The sequence below is a fragment of the Spinacia oleracea genome, chromosome 1 (assembly GCF_020520425.1).
Source record: "Spinacia oleracea cultivar Varoflay chromosome 1, BTI_SOV_V1, whole genome shotgun sequence".
In the NCBI taxonomy this organism is placed as follows: Eukaryota; Viridiplantae; Streptophyta; class Magnoliopsida; order Caryophyllales; family Amaranthaceae; genus Spinacia; species Spinacia oleracea.
The window spans coordinates 81,840,402-81,855,266 of NC_079487.1; the positions used below are offsets into that span (position 1 = coordinate 81,840,402).

The window sequence follows — 14,865 nt, forward strand, 5'->3', positions numbered from 1 at the left end:
CTTGCATTTGGGCGATAAGTAGTCTTTGCCTCTTACTCTTGGTCGTGCTTTCATTAGTGCAATGTGCCTTACCTTTTTTAGACTTGTACTGTGGGATTATGGTGCAACGCAGGCTTGTGTGGCCTAACGGCGTGTCTTAGAACATTCCTCCAAGTGTCGGGATATCATTATTTGGAGTACTTCATCGTGCTAAATCGTTCAGGTGCTCGAACAAGTGTAGCAACTTCTGCGTGGGTTTGCCCGACTTATTACTTCGTTCGATGCAAGGATCCATAGGTGTTTCTTTCTTATTTTTATATCTGGGCAAAACATGGCTAGTAGAAAGATTCAGCGCCCAGGCTGGGGCGTTAAAGATATCGGCGCCCAGCTCTGGGCGTTGAAAATGATTTCTGGGCAGAACTTTGACAGTATTTTTTCTTTCTTGATTTTTTTTTCTTTCGCTTTTGCTTTGGAACGACTTAGACTGTGTAACGGGCGCTTGTAGGGCGAGCGTTATGTGCAGTAGTTTGATCGGAGTTTTGGTGACTCGCGATTTTCAGTTACCCTTGTTAGTGGGGTGATTTTATATATTCTAAGTAGTGCTTTAGAATTTGGGAGGGGTTGTAGCCATTCTAAGGTTCGTTTTGCACGATTAAAGCTTAGGATTGAGCCCCTATGACATATGTATAGCATTAGCGTCGAGAATTTGCGATAAAATCGTCATTTCGAGCATTTTTAGAGTGTTTTTCTCAAGCCCCCAATTGTAGCTACGGGATTGGTTTGGTGCTATAATGCTTTGCATACATTTTTTATGCATTCATGGTGACACGGATCATGAATAGTTTGAACCAGACTCGTTTAGTGCGAGGTCTGTTCGAGTAGTGATTTTGCTGCTTCTCTTGTAAATGTCGTATTGTGCGACATTGCCATGGTCAAGGTAGTCACATGTTGAAGTGTGCCTTGACCAAAAGTTAGGTGTCTTTCTTTACCCATAATCATATTTGGAAATCTTTTGACTCGCTTGCAAAATTGAGATAAACGCATACTTAGCTTAAACCAACGACACTTTATTATGTTCGAAAAAGTCTTTGAAAATTATTTGAAAATTATTTAAAATCCGAGTCCTACTGTGTACAATTCGAGGTGTCCTAAGTAGGCTGACTTATAGAAGGGTTCGTACAGGATTACATGAGTGAATCAAAATACTGTTATGATTTTTGGAATGCTGTCTAAGGATTTGCCGGAAGCCAGGGTGCAGGCGCCAAGATATACTTGTGCCCGTTTGGCATATGCTTTAGGCTTTTAGGGCCATCTTTTCCAAAATTGCGGGAATATAAACCGTTTTCAAATTGACTTAGATTTACTTGGTGTATGTCTGTATAAAAGGTCGAGGTATACTTAGTTCCTTCCCTATCTCTTTCATTTCAATTTTTAGCCCCCAGTTACTGTTATGTCTTCCCATTAATGATACTTTTAGATTTCGATTTTAGATGCCCGAGTCATATGTCTGAGTAGGGTGAGCCTTGGTTGAGTGCAAAGTCCTATTGACAATGTCTGATTTTTTTTTAAAGGGGATTCGCAAGCATTTGAATTACCATGAACGGGTGCCCTGAGTTCGAAGGAACGATGGGGCGATGCCGTAGAACAATCTCTTTATTGCAAGCTTACTGCCTTTACTACTTGTTGGCGATTATGACTGTGTCTAGTGGTGAAAGAAGGTCTTTAAGCGAACGACTATGTCTAGTGGTGAAAGAAAGTCTCTAAGCGAACGACTATGTCTAGTGGTGAAAGAAAGTCTTTAAGTGAGTTAGTTCGCTTTAGGGAGGGTCAAGTCGAGTACTTTAGAGGTCATGGACGCTTGCGCTAGCCCCCATTCAATTGAGGCAAAGCGATATTTTGAGTCTTGGCTAAGTGCCTAGGAGTGTGAGTGCTCCTTCTGGCAAGGGTACGTGCCTTTATTATTTTTCGATGTGTGCTCATTAATTTTGGCATCTTGATGACTTGAATTCTTCCTTTGACTTAAATCTTTCTTTCGACTTGGGTTGCAAGTAATTAAATTTCAATAAGGGACTTCTATTCTTTATTCTTGTTATTCTATAGGCTTTTAATATTTTTGCAAATTGGTTGGACCGAATCATGGATTGCCTACGTATCCGCCTTAAATAGATTTAATTTGGAATCAGGTCTTGCGTAGTTCTTAGCCTAGAAAATGGTTTCTTAGAATGCCGAATTCGATAAGTATGTTCTGAGGTGAAAACATATTATTTGAAACGGTGGAATAAATGAAGTTTATTATTATTTTAATCTACTGCTTTGCCGTAAGCCAAAAATTTGTTTTATATATTTTTTTGAGTACGTGTATTTTTTGATGGTACGTATATCTGAATACGTGTTGTACCCCTCCAAGTGTCCGTTATTTTTCCGTGCATGTGCGGATAAAATGACGCGCACTTCTGGAATAACCTCTTTTTAAAACACCCCGACAATTCCCATTTTCTAAAATAACCTCTTTTTAAATATAACTGTAGGGAATTATCAAAGTATTATCGCCCGTGTAAAAACGTACGGCTTATTCAGAATTTTGCAGCGGAAAACATAAAACTAACTTTTGGGTTCATAATTAATCTATTACATATTAGGTCCAAAACAATTAACTGAAATAAGGAAATACGAATAGTACGACAAGTTTCAAATTCAAGTTAACAAATTGAATCACTTAATTAAACAAATAGAACTACAAGCTCTCTAATCCCGATCCCAATGATGCATCATCTTCAAACCTGTAGATGGGCAATGCTTATTGACCCTTAGAGACTGCTCACCAGAAATGGGTCATCACAGGATCAATAAGGCATAGCCATGATCAACACACACAAACAAGCACGTAATCAGCAAAGCTGAGTACTACATACTAAAGCAATAAAAATCCTAACATGATACTATTAAACATAATTAAGGGCAAACAAAGCATGATAATCTAACGACCATACCTAACTAGACTAAGCTAGACTGGACTAGACTTTTTATAACAATAACATTATTTTAATTTAAATAGGCAATGGACCGAGTTTTCTAGCTAGGCGAGGTACGGGCGCGACTCCGTAACCTCAGTGACCTGCGATATCGAGGAACGTTTGACTGAAAATAGGACGCGGTGATCAATCCGGTCCGAATGAAAGGCCATGGGCTACCACCATGAACCCCAACTCCTGTTTGTCCGTCACTTTAGACGTGCACAGTCTAAAGCTATTGCTACTCAGTTTCACTTTACATGATTTACAAATTGACACCCTGTTATGACTCAACAATCACATAAGGCATGCAACTCACATTTATTTATAACTGTTTTTATCTTGGAATTGAGTAAGTGATCACAAAGGCATCTAACAAGACTCATTCCAATTAACTCCAATCTTTTCTTTAATACTAATTAACCCCTGAATATGGGTATAAGGTTTCAACTTACTAAATGAGGTCCTCCGCCCTCATAAAGTAGTGAAAAGCTAAAAAGGGAACAACAATTAACTGATCTGAATTATATACTAAACAATCTAGCGTTCCCAATCAAACATGTTTGCATCAATCTTCCATACTAACATGTTAAAATCCTCAAAATGCAATAAAGGTTTAATATGTTCATCCAACAGTATCAAACATGCAGTTTCAACCCGACTAAGTTCATCAACAACATTAACATAACCAGGTTCATCAATAATACACATGGTTTCAACAATTAGCACACATTCCAAGCACACAGGTATGTACGTACCTTGTGTAAACAAACTGATAGGCCACTTTAACACTTTCAAAAGTCGCCTAAAGAGAATTCTCCGCCTAAAACAACCAATAAATAATCTCAATCAATTTCTGATCATTGACAACCATAATAAAGCATTCTAATTGCATCCTAAGCATATTTAGAACTTTCCCCAATATCAAAACTTAAACATTTGATTTCCTAGAATCATAATTGTTGAATTAGTTATTGAAATTCGTTGAAAACTTTTGCAAACATCGTACTTTAAATTTTCCGCACTATAGATTCATTTAAAAGCTTCACCATGGTCAATCTACGTCCCTAGTACATTGAAACAACAAATTTAATAATCCATACTCGACCTACCATGATTTACAATCATAAAAACCTTGAATTTCATACTTTAATCAATCAAAAAACTAATATTTCAATGCATTTATATAATCTGAAAATAAAATAATATTGTTTAAATTATAATATACGAATCTGAAAATTAATAATTCAATTACGCACGTGTAAAAATCTGAAATTTGCAAATTAAACCATGAGACTTATAATCTAAATTCAAGAATCATAATTTAAGCTAAAAATATATATAATTAAGACATTCAATTAGTCTAGGGTTTAAGGGTTTAACCGAATAAGGGAAGGGGGAGAACTGCCGGCGACGAGGAAGGCTGGGCGGCACGCGGCGGTGCGGCGAGGAAGGCTGGGCGGCACGCGGCGGTGCGGCGAGGTGGTGTTGCTGGCAAAACAATCAAGGCATGGTTTGAGAGCCATGAAAAGGAAACGAAAGAAAGGAAAACACGACGGGAGAACGGAAATAAGGAGGAGGAATCTACCGTGCAAGGGTGGACGACGAGGACGGCGGTTATTGCCGAACCACGAGCGCTCAGCGTGGTGGTGGTGCTGTGCGAGAACAAGAACCGGTTGAGGAGGAGATCAAGAAAACGAACAAGAGAAAGAGAACGACAAGAGAGAAGGTGGGCGTTACCAGTGGCGACGGGATGCCGGTGACGTGCTGGTGGGTCCGGCGGCGTGAGCAGCGGCAGCAAGGAGGAGGGTGTTGAGGGTTTGGTGCTTGTTACGTGAACAGTGAAGGAGCAAGAGGAGGTTTTTTTTTTTTGTGTTTCTTTGGGTTCACGTGCATTAGAAAAGGGGAGGGAGTATTTTTATTGGTTTGGGCTTTTACCCAATTGGGCTAGGAGTAGGGTTTAGGTTATTGAATCCGAAATGGTTAGGGTTGCTTGCTAATTTCAATCGAACGTGATTTCGAAATTCGAATTCGTTTTAACGTAAAATTCAAAAATACATTTTGATTTCATAAATCATTAAAATTATTCAAAATGAAATAAAATAATTATATTTTAATTACACATTCATTTCTGAAATCCGTAAATTATATTTAAATGTATTAATATACGTTAAAATATATAAACAAAATATATAAAATTACGGGGGATTACAATCTACCCCTCTTAAAAGAAGTTTCGTCCCGAAACTTGACACGAAAATTCACATATCTTTCCAAACTTTTCAACTTATTCTTATTGTAGAAGCACTTTGTGCCACTCTTGTTCACTCTTTTGCCAACACAGAGTTACTTGCAATATTCAAGAACACATTTTCTTATGCGGAGAATCTATTTACTTGCATCAACATGTAGAAGTGGCTAAAAATAAGCATAAAATGCATAAAAATACCATAAAAATAGGTAAAAAGCGCGAATTTCTATCGCATTCTACCCCCCTTAAAGAAAACGAGTTACGCCCTCGTAACTCACCTCAGGAAATAACTCTGGATACTTGATCTTCATTTCAGCTTCGGCTTCCCACGTTGCCTCTTCGTACTCGTGGTTTGACCAAAGCACTTTCACTATGCTGACGTCCTTATTGCGTGTACTACGCACTTTTCTATCAAGGATTTTCACAGGCCTTTCTTCGTATGTGAGGCTACTATCGATCTGGATTCTCTCAGGCTCTAAGATATGACGCTCATCAGGGATATAGCGCTTTAGTTGGGAAATGTGAAACACGTCGTGCATCTTTTCGAACTCCATTGGCAAGGCTAACTTGTAAGCTACTTTCCCTATTCGTTGCAGAATCTCATATGGGCCTACATACTTGGCACTTAGCTTCCCCTTTTTCCCGAATCTCATCACACCCTTGGTTGGTGATACTTTCAAGAACACTTTATCACCTACTGCAAATTCATCATCTCTTCTTTTCAGATCAGCATAACTCTTTTGCCTATCCTGGGCAGCTTGAATTCTAGCCTGAATCATTTTTACATTCTTGACAGTCTCCTCAATGAATTCCGTTCCCAAGATTATATTTTCACTGAAATCATTCCAGCAGGTGGGACTTCTACATTTTCTCCCATATAGTGCCTCAAAAGGTGCCATCTTAATGCTTGCATGGTAGCTATTGTTGTATGAGAATTCGATCAAGTCTAGATGGTCTTCCCAACTACCCTTAAAGTCAATCGCACAAGCCCTCAACATATCTTCCATAGTCTGGTTTGTTCTCTCAGTCTGACCATCGGTTGCAGGGTGGAAAGCAGTGCTCATTTTCAAGGTTGTCCCAAGGTTCAACTGGACCTTTTGCCAAAATTTCGAGAGGAATCTTGAATCACGGTCTGAGATAATATCGGTTGGGACCCCATGCAACCTCACTACATGCTTAATGTATGTCCTTGCAAGCTGTTTCTTTTTCCAAGTCTCTTTAATCGGAATAAACACGGCTGATTTTGTTAGACGATCCACAATCACCCAAATGGTATCATTTCCGTTCTTTGATCTAGGCAAGGCAGTAACAAAATCCATAGAAATGGAATCCCACTTCCATCCAGGCACTTCTAAAGGTTGAACTTTCCCCATGGGTCTTTTGTGGTCTATTTTGACTTTCTGACAGGTTAGGCATCTAGACACAAACTCAGCAACTTCCCGTTTCATATTAGGCCACCAATAGATTTGTTTCAGGTCTTTGTACAATTTGTCACCCCCAGGGTGCACAGAATATGGAGTATTATGCCCCTCATCCATAAGACGTCTCTTGAGTTCTTCACACTTCTGTGGTACACACCATCTCCCTTTGAACCTCAAACTACCATCCTCATGAATCTTGAAATCTACTTCTTTCCCTTGACCCATCTTTTCTTTGATTCTCTCTAGGCACTCATCCCCGGCTTGACTTTCTCTAATCTCCTCGAATATAGACAACCCCAATGATAATGCGCTCAGTTTTGCTTTGGTTTCCCCAGGGTTTACTATTTCCAGGCTAAGTCTCTGCATGTCTCGACACAACTCTTCAGGCACTACCAAGACATTCATACTATGGCTAGATTTTCTACTCAATGCATCGGCAACTACGTTTGCTTTCCCCTCATGGTACTGGATGTTCAAATCATAGTCTTTGATCAACTCTAACCATCTTCTTTGTCTCATGTTGAGATCTTTCTGGGTGAAAATGTATCTTAGGCTTTTGTGGTCTGTGAAGATCTTACATGTTGCCCCATAGAGGTAATGTCTCCAAATTTTCAAAGCGAAAACAATCGCAGCTAGCTCTAGATCGTGGGTAGGGTAATTAGCCTCATATGGTTTTAATTGACGCGACGCATACGCAATCACCTTCCCATTTTGCTGTAATACACACCCCAACCCATTCTTCGACGCATCACTATACACCTCAAACCCTTCATTCCCATCAGGCAAGGTTAAAACAGGTGCTGAGGTTAAACGCTCTTTGAGAATTTGGAAGGCTTCCTCACATTTTTCGCTCCACTCAAATTTTGATTCTTTCTTCATCAAGTTGGTTATGGGTCTTGCTATCTTTGAGAAATCTCTCACAAATCTCCTATAATACCCAGCTAGACCTAAGAAACTCCGAATATCAGACACATTCTTCGGGGTAGGCCACTCACTCACAGCTTGAATCTTGGCAGGATCCACAGAGACTCCTTCCTTTGACACATAATGCCCCAAAAATGCTACCTTTTCCAGACGGAACTCGCACTTAGAGAACTTTGCATACAACTGGTTCTTCCTAAGCGTCTCCAAGATAACCCTCAAATGTTCGTCATGTTCCTTTTCATTCCTCGAATAGATCAGAATATCATCAATGAATACCACCACAAACTTATCTAGGAACTCATGGAAAATCCTATTCATCAGGTCCATAAAGATGGCGGGTGCATTGGTTAACCCAAAAGGCATTACTGTAAACTCATAATGGCCATAACGAGTCCTAAATGCAGTCTTAGGAATGTCTTTTTCAGCTACCCTCAATTGGTGATATCCCGAACGCAAATCAATCTTTGAGAATACACTTGCCCCGTTCAACTGGTCAAACAGGTCATCTATCCTAGGCAAAGGATATTTGTTTTTGATTGTTACGTTGTTCAACTCCCTATAATCAATACATAGCCGCATACTCCCATCTTTCTTTTTGACAAACAATACTGGAGCTCCCCACGGTGATGCACTAGGCCTAATGTACCCCTTGTCGAACAAGTCCTGCAATTGTATTTTTAACTCACTCATTTCTGGGGGTGCCATCCTATAAGGTGCTTTGGATATAGGTGCAGTTCCGGGATTTAACTCTATGGTAAATTCAAGGGTTCTAGCCGGTGGCATACCCGGAATCTCATCCGGAAATACATCTACAAATTCTCTTACGATTGGGACATCCCCTATCTCTACCCCAACTTTCTTACTCACATCTTGGACACTACAGAAAAATAGTTCACACCCTTTATTGACCAGTTTCCTCACTTGTAATGCGGAGATCACCCCAAAGTTCCCAGACTTCCCAAAACGTCTATATGATATTGATTTCCCAGTAGGGTTCTTTAGGCTTACTTTCTGAATCTCGCAGTCTATCCTGGCCTTGTATAAGCTTAGCCAATCCATCCCCAGAATCACATCTAGGTCCCCCAAACTAAATTCTATCAAATTAGATGGAAAAGTGCAATCTTTTATTTTCAAAGGCAAGTTCTTAAATAATTTCGTACACCTTATTGTTGCACCATTAGGCATACTAACAGGTGAATCAATTGCCTCAAAATCTACTAACTTCAAATTTTTAACAATAGGGGTCGAAATAAAAGAATATGTTGCCCCTGAATCAAACAATGTTTTAACAGGTAAGGAGTTGATAGAGAAAGTACCCGAAACTACGTCTGCAGAACGTTCAGCTTCATTTCTACTCATTACGAACAGCTTTCCGGGAGCCTTGATGTTATTGTTGTTTCCATTGGCAGGTTTGTTTTGGTTTCCCTGGTTGTTTGGTGCCCCAGCAGGCTTCAAACCTTGGTTCCCCGAATGGTTAAACCCTGGTTTCCCTTGGTTACTACTCCCACTACCATTCTGCTCTCTCTTCTGCTTTGTAAAGCACTCATACTCTCTATGCCCCTTCTTACGACAGTAGTTGCAAGTCACCAATTCCCCCTTACAGTCCTTCCCAGGGTGATTGTTGTTGCACATCTTACAGTGATGCACTCTGTTAGGCTGGTTTTTGTTGGTGTAGTTATTCCCCTGGTTATTCCTTCCCTGAAAGTTGCCATTACCATTACCATCCCCATTTCCATTTCTATTCCTTTTGAAGTTCCCCTGACTTCCCCCAGCATTAAACTCTTTCCTTTTATCCCCAACAACAATGTTCTTTTTGTCCCTCCTGGTCTGCAGGCCATAAATATGGGCAGCTCTCCCATACACAATGTCTAAGGACGTAAAGGTTTCCCCGCCTAATCCCAGTTGGATTTCATCGGTTAACCCCTGTTCAAACCTCTGAGCCTTTAGTTCCTCAGTAGCTACCACCTCAGGTGCAAACCTCGACAAAGCTATAAACTTACTGTAGTATTCAGCGATGGTCATATTCCCCATCCTAAGGTTGATAAATTCCTGGGCTTTCTGCTTCCTCATAAAAGGAGGATAGAACTTCCCCCTCAAGGCAACAATAAAAGAATCCCAATTGAATCCCTCAGCAGCGCTTAGTCTAGTGCCATTTTCCCTCCACCAAAGGTCGGCCTCATCTTTCAGGTAGAGGACAGCTTGGCCTACTTTCATATGCTCAGGACAGTTTACCGCCCCAAATAGTTTCTCAAATTCCCTGATCCAGTTTTCAAGGAAGGTGGGGTCTGCCTGCCCCTTAAAGTATGGTGGCTTAACTTTCGCAAGCCTTTCAAACATGTCCCCTGCAGAATCGGGACGCTCAGTTCTTTCCTGGGTTAGTTTTTCCGCCAAGAGGCGAATAGCAGCAGCTAGGTCACTATTATTGGCCATCCTAGAGCGCGACCTGAAATTAATATGCTCTAGTTCAAGTTCGAAACTTTACTTACATTATCCTCTAGCAATGCAATATCACATTAACATTCAAAATGCACACGAAATGAACAATCATGCAAAACATTCAACTGAGAGACAAGGAATAACTTCAATCATCACGAATAATAAGTTAGAATAAAAGAAGAAAACATTCCATTTGCGTGCCCGTAAAACTCTGATCTTTTAGATAGTCAATAATCTAGCTTTTATTCCTCAGAAGAATGTCAATAACAATCCTAAAATATTAACACACACCTGTTCTCAAAATGACGTAAAAAGGTTCTACGATATAACATAAACTATGGTTGGGCGGATTGTCCAACATTTTTCTCACACACAACTAAATATGTAAGCAAAGCTAAAGGGAAACGTCATCAGACTTGTCCTTTGATTCGCTATAACCTTCTAGGGTGAATAACTCATATTTAAGTTCATCATCGTCATCCATATCAAAATAATAAGCTTCTTTTCTTGGCCTAGAGGATCTTCGTAGACCTTGAAGTTGATGATTAGCTTCCTCAGGCTCAGGCTCAGGTTCAGGTTCATGTTCGGGCTCAAACTCAAACTCAGGTTCAACCTCCAATTCATGTTCGAATTCAAACTCAAATTCTTGTTCGAACTCAAACCCAAATTCATGCTCAAACTCAGGCTCCGAATCGCTTTCAGGTCTCAAAACAGCTTGATAAATATCGACTCTAGTTTGCCCTCTAGCACGATCAAATTCACGAAGGGCTTCATCATCACTATCAGGTTCTCCTGCTCTTAAAACTCGACGCAAAACAAGTTCATGGCTGGTGTAACTGTTAATGTCAGACTCGTAATCCATTTCATTTTCATCATCGCTTAGAACAATAGGGTTAGAATTGCTCCCTATTCTATTTCCTTGTATGCCAGACATGATTAGTGATCTATAACAATTAAACATAGTTTCTATGTTAGTAATTAGTACTCTCACTTACCGTATGATCCCACAATACACAATAAGTAAGAATATATATATCAATCGCAATGCATAGGGAAGACACGACAGTTAGCAGGTAGAGAAATTACAATCATGTTGACATAATGCATGCACAATGCTTCTATTCTATATGCCTTTTCCTATACTACCCAACTCTCAAAATAATCATAGTATATGCAACATTGAAGCATAAAAGGATAAACAAGAATGATTTATAAGAATTAGATTGATTAAAAGAATAATTATTAAACGATAAATAACTAAATAATTTTTTTTTTTTTTTTTTTTTTTTTTTTTTTTTTTTTTTTTTGAAATATTAATTTAAATTTCAAAAGAATCGAAATACATTTATTCGCATAAAAACGTATTTCAAAGCACGATTCAAGAGTCAATATTAAAATAAATTCAAACATTTCTAGCTAATAACTTTAAATTTATTCACTAGTGTGAAATTACTTTTACATAACTAATTAGTTGGTTAGGCGCCTAAGATATAAAAGGTAGACACGAAATGTCAGTAAAACCTTTAGCTCAAAAATACCACTTTGTAACACCCCGACAATTCCCATTTTCTAAAATAACCTCTTTTTAAATATAACTGTAGGGAATTATCAAAGTATTATCGCCCGTGTAAAAACGTACGGCTTATTCAGAATTTTGCAGCGGAAAACATAAAACTAACTTTTGGGTTCATAATTAATCTATTACATATTAGGTCCAAAACAATTAACTGAAATAAGGAAATACGAATAGTACGACAAGTTTCAAATTCAAGTTAACAAATTGAATCACTTAATTAAACAAATAGAACTACAAGCTCTCTAATCCCGATCCCAATGATGCATCATCTTCAAACCTGTAGATGGGCAATGCTTATTGACCCTTAGAGACTGCTCACCAGAAATGGGTCATCACAGGATCAATAAGGCATAGCCATGATCAACACACACAAACAAGCACGTAATCAGCAAAGCTGAGTACTACATACTAAAGCAATAAAAATCCTAACATGATACTATTAAACATAATTAAGGGCAAACAAAGCATGATAATCTAACGACCATACCTAACTAGACTAAGCTAGACTGGACTAGACTTTTTATAACAATAACATTATTTTAATTTAAATAGGCAATGGACCGAGTTTTCTAGCTAGGCGAGGTACGGGCGCGACTCCGTAACCTCAGTGACCTGCGATATCGAGGAACGTTTGACTGAAAATAGGACGCGGTGATCAATCCGGTCCGAATGAAAGGCCATGGGCTACCACCATGAACCCCAACTCCTGTTTGTCCGTCACTTTAGACGTGCACAGTCTAAAGCTATTGCTACTCAGTTTCACTTTACATGATTTACAAATTGACACCCTGTTATGACTCAACAATCACATAAGGCATGCAACTCACATTTATTTATAACTGTTTTTATCTTGGAATTGAGTAAGTGATCACAAAGGCATCTAACAAGACTCATTCCAATTAACTCCAATCTTTTCTTTAATACTAATTAACCCCTGAATATGGGTATAAGGTTTCAACTTACTAAATGAGGTCCTCCGCCCTCATAAAGTAGTGAAAAGCTAAAAAGGGAACAACAATTAACTGATCTGAATTATATACTAAACAATCTAGCGTTCCCAATCAAACATGTTTGCATCAATCTTCCATACTAACATGTTAAAATCCTCAAAATGCAATAAAGGTTTAATATGTTCATCCAACAGTATCAAACATGCAGTTTCAACCCGACTAAGTTCATCAACAACATTAACATAACCAGGTTCATCAATAATACACATGGTTTCAACAATTAGCACACATTCCAAGCACACAGGTATGTACGTACCTTGTGTAAACAAACTGATAGGCCACTTTAACACTTTCAAAAGTCGCCTAAAGAGAATTCTCCGCCTAAAACAACCAATAAATAATCTCAATCAATTTCTGATCATTGACAACCATAATAAAGCATTCTAATTGCATCCTAAGCATATTTAGAACTTTCCCCAATATCAAAACTTAAACATTTGATTTCCTAGAATCATAATTGTTGAATTAGTTATTGAAATTCGTTGAAAACTTTTGCAAACATCGTACTTTAAATTTTCCGCACTATAGATTCATTTAAAAGCTTCACCATGGTCAATCTACGTCCCTAGTACATTGAAACAACAAATTTAATAATCCATACTCGACCTACCATGATTTACAATCATAAAAACCTTGAATTTCATACTTTAATCAATCAAAAAACTAATATTTCAATGCATTTATATAATCTGAAAATAAAATAATATTGTTTAAATTATAATATACGAATCTGAAAATTAATAATTCAATTACGCACGTGTAAAAATCTGAAATTTGCAAATTAAACCATGAGACTTATAATCTAAATTCAAGAATCATAATTTAAGCTAAAAATATATATAATTAAGACATTCAATTAGTCTAGGGTTTAAGGGTTTAACCGAATAAGGGAAGGGGGAGAACTGCCGGCGACGAGGAAGGCTGGGCGGCACGCGGCGGTGCGGCGAGGAAGGCTGGGCGGCACGCGGCGGTGCGGCGAGGTGGTGTTGCTGGCAAAACAATCAAGGCATGGTTTGAGAGCCATGAAAAGGAAACGAAAGAAAGGAAAACACGACGGGAGAACGGAAATAAGGAGGAGGAATCTACCGTGCAAGGGTGGACGACGAGGACGGCGGTTATTGCCGAACCACGAGCGCTCAGCGTGGTGGTGGTGCTGTGCGAGAACAAGAACCGGTTGAGGAGGAGATCAAGAAAACGAACAAGAGAAAGAGAACGACAAGAGAGAAGGTGGGCGTTACCAGTGGCGACGGGATGCCGGTGACGTGCTGGTGGGTCCGGCGGCGTGAGCAGCGGCAGCAAGGAGGAGGGTGTTGAGGGTTTGGTGCTTGTTACGTGAACAGTGAAGGAGCAAGAGGAGGTTTTTTTTTTGTGTTTCTTTGGGTTCACGTGCATTAGAAAAGGGGAGGGAGTATTTTTATTGGTTTGGGCTTTTACCCAATTGGGCTAGGAGTAGGGTTTAGGTTATTGAATCCGAAATGGTTAGGGTTGCTTGCTAATTTCAATCGAACGTGATTTCGAAATTCGAATTCGTTTTAACGTAAAATTCAAAAATACATTTTGATTTCATAAATCATTAAAATTATTCAAAATGAAATAAAATAATTATATTTTAATTACACATTCATTTCTGAAATCCGTAAATTATATTTAAATGTATTAATATACGTTAAAATATATAAACAAAATATATAAAATTACGGGGGATTACAGTTATTTTTCCGTGCATGTGCGGATAAAATGACGCGCACTTCTGGACAAAATTTGGCAAGCAGAGAGATTCAGCGCCTAGGCTGGGGCGCTAAAGATTCCGGCGCCCAGCTCTGGGCGCTGAAAATGATGTCTAGGCAGATTTTTGGTTTTGTGCCAAATATTTGTGAATCTTTTTTTTTTGTGCTCTAAATGTTCTTTTTCTTTTTAAACGAATTTTTAAAGGCGCTGTGCAAAGTTTTCTTTTTTATTATTTATTATTTTTTGTACTTTTCATTTGTCTTCTTTTTTATTTGTGACTCAAGACGGCTTGAAAGATGGGTTGAATGAGATAGGATAAGTTGTATAGGTATTAGTCGAGCATGAAGATTACATCAACCAAGGCCAATGAATAGCATGGGGACGGTTCAAGGGTATATCAACAGGACGTATCCAAACGAGTCATATGGTCATTATGCTAATGGTGGTGTAAGAGAAGGTTTGGACTTTGGAAATGATGGGCATGACGCACGTGTCAATGGCCGTGCGTGGTTTTCGGTTGATAATAAGT

At 38.8% G+C, this 14,865-nt stretch overlaps 2 long non-coding RNA genes across 2 annotated transcripts; both read right to left on the reverse strand.

The window, feature by feature from the left end:
• Nucleotides 1–2,821: 2,821 nt before the first annotated feature.
• On the reverse strand, nt 2,822–4,877 carry LOC110775407 (uncharacterized). The gene is made up of 4 exons (XR_002529748.2): nt 4,731–4,877; nt 4,579–4,645; nt 4,374–4,481; nt 2,822–3,813 (listed from the first exon to the last, which is right to left on the reverse strand). It is a non-coding gene; the product is annotated as an uncharacterized lncRNA (long non-coding RNA).
• Nucleotides 4,878–11,938: 7,061 nt separating this feature from the next.
• LOC130465982 (uncharacterized) lies at nt 11,939–13,974 on the reverse strand. Its single transcript, XR_008925995.1, has 4 exons — nt 13,847–13,974; nt 13,695–13,761; nt 13,490–13,597; nt 11,939–12,929 (listed from the first exon to the last, which is right to left on the reverse strand). It is a non-coding gene; the product is annotated as an uncharacterized lncRNA (long non-coding RNA).
• Nucleotides 13,975–14,865: the final 891 nt, after the last annotated feature.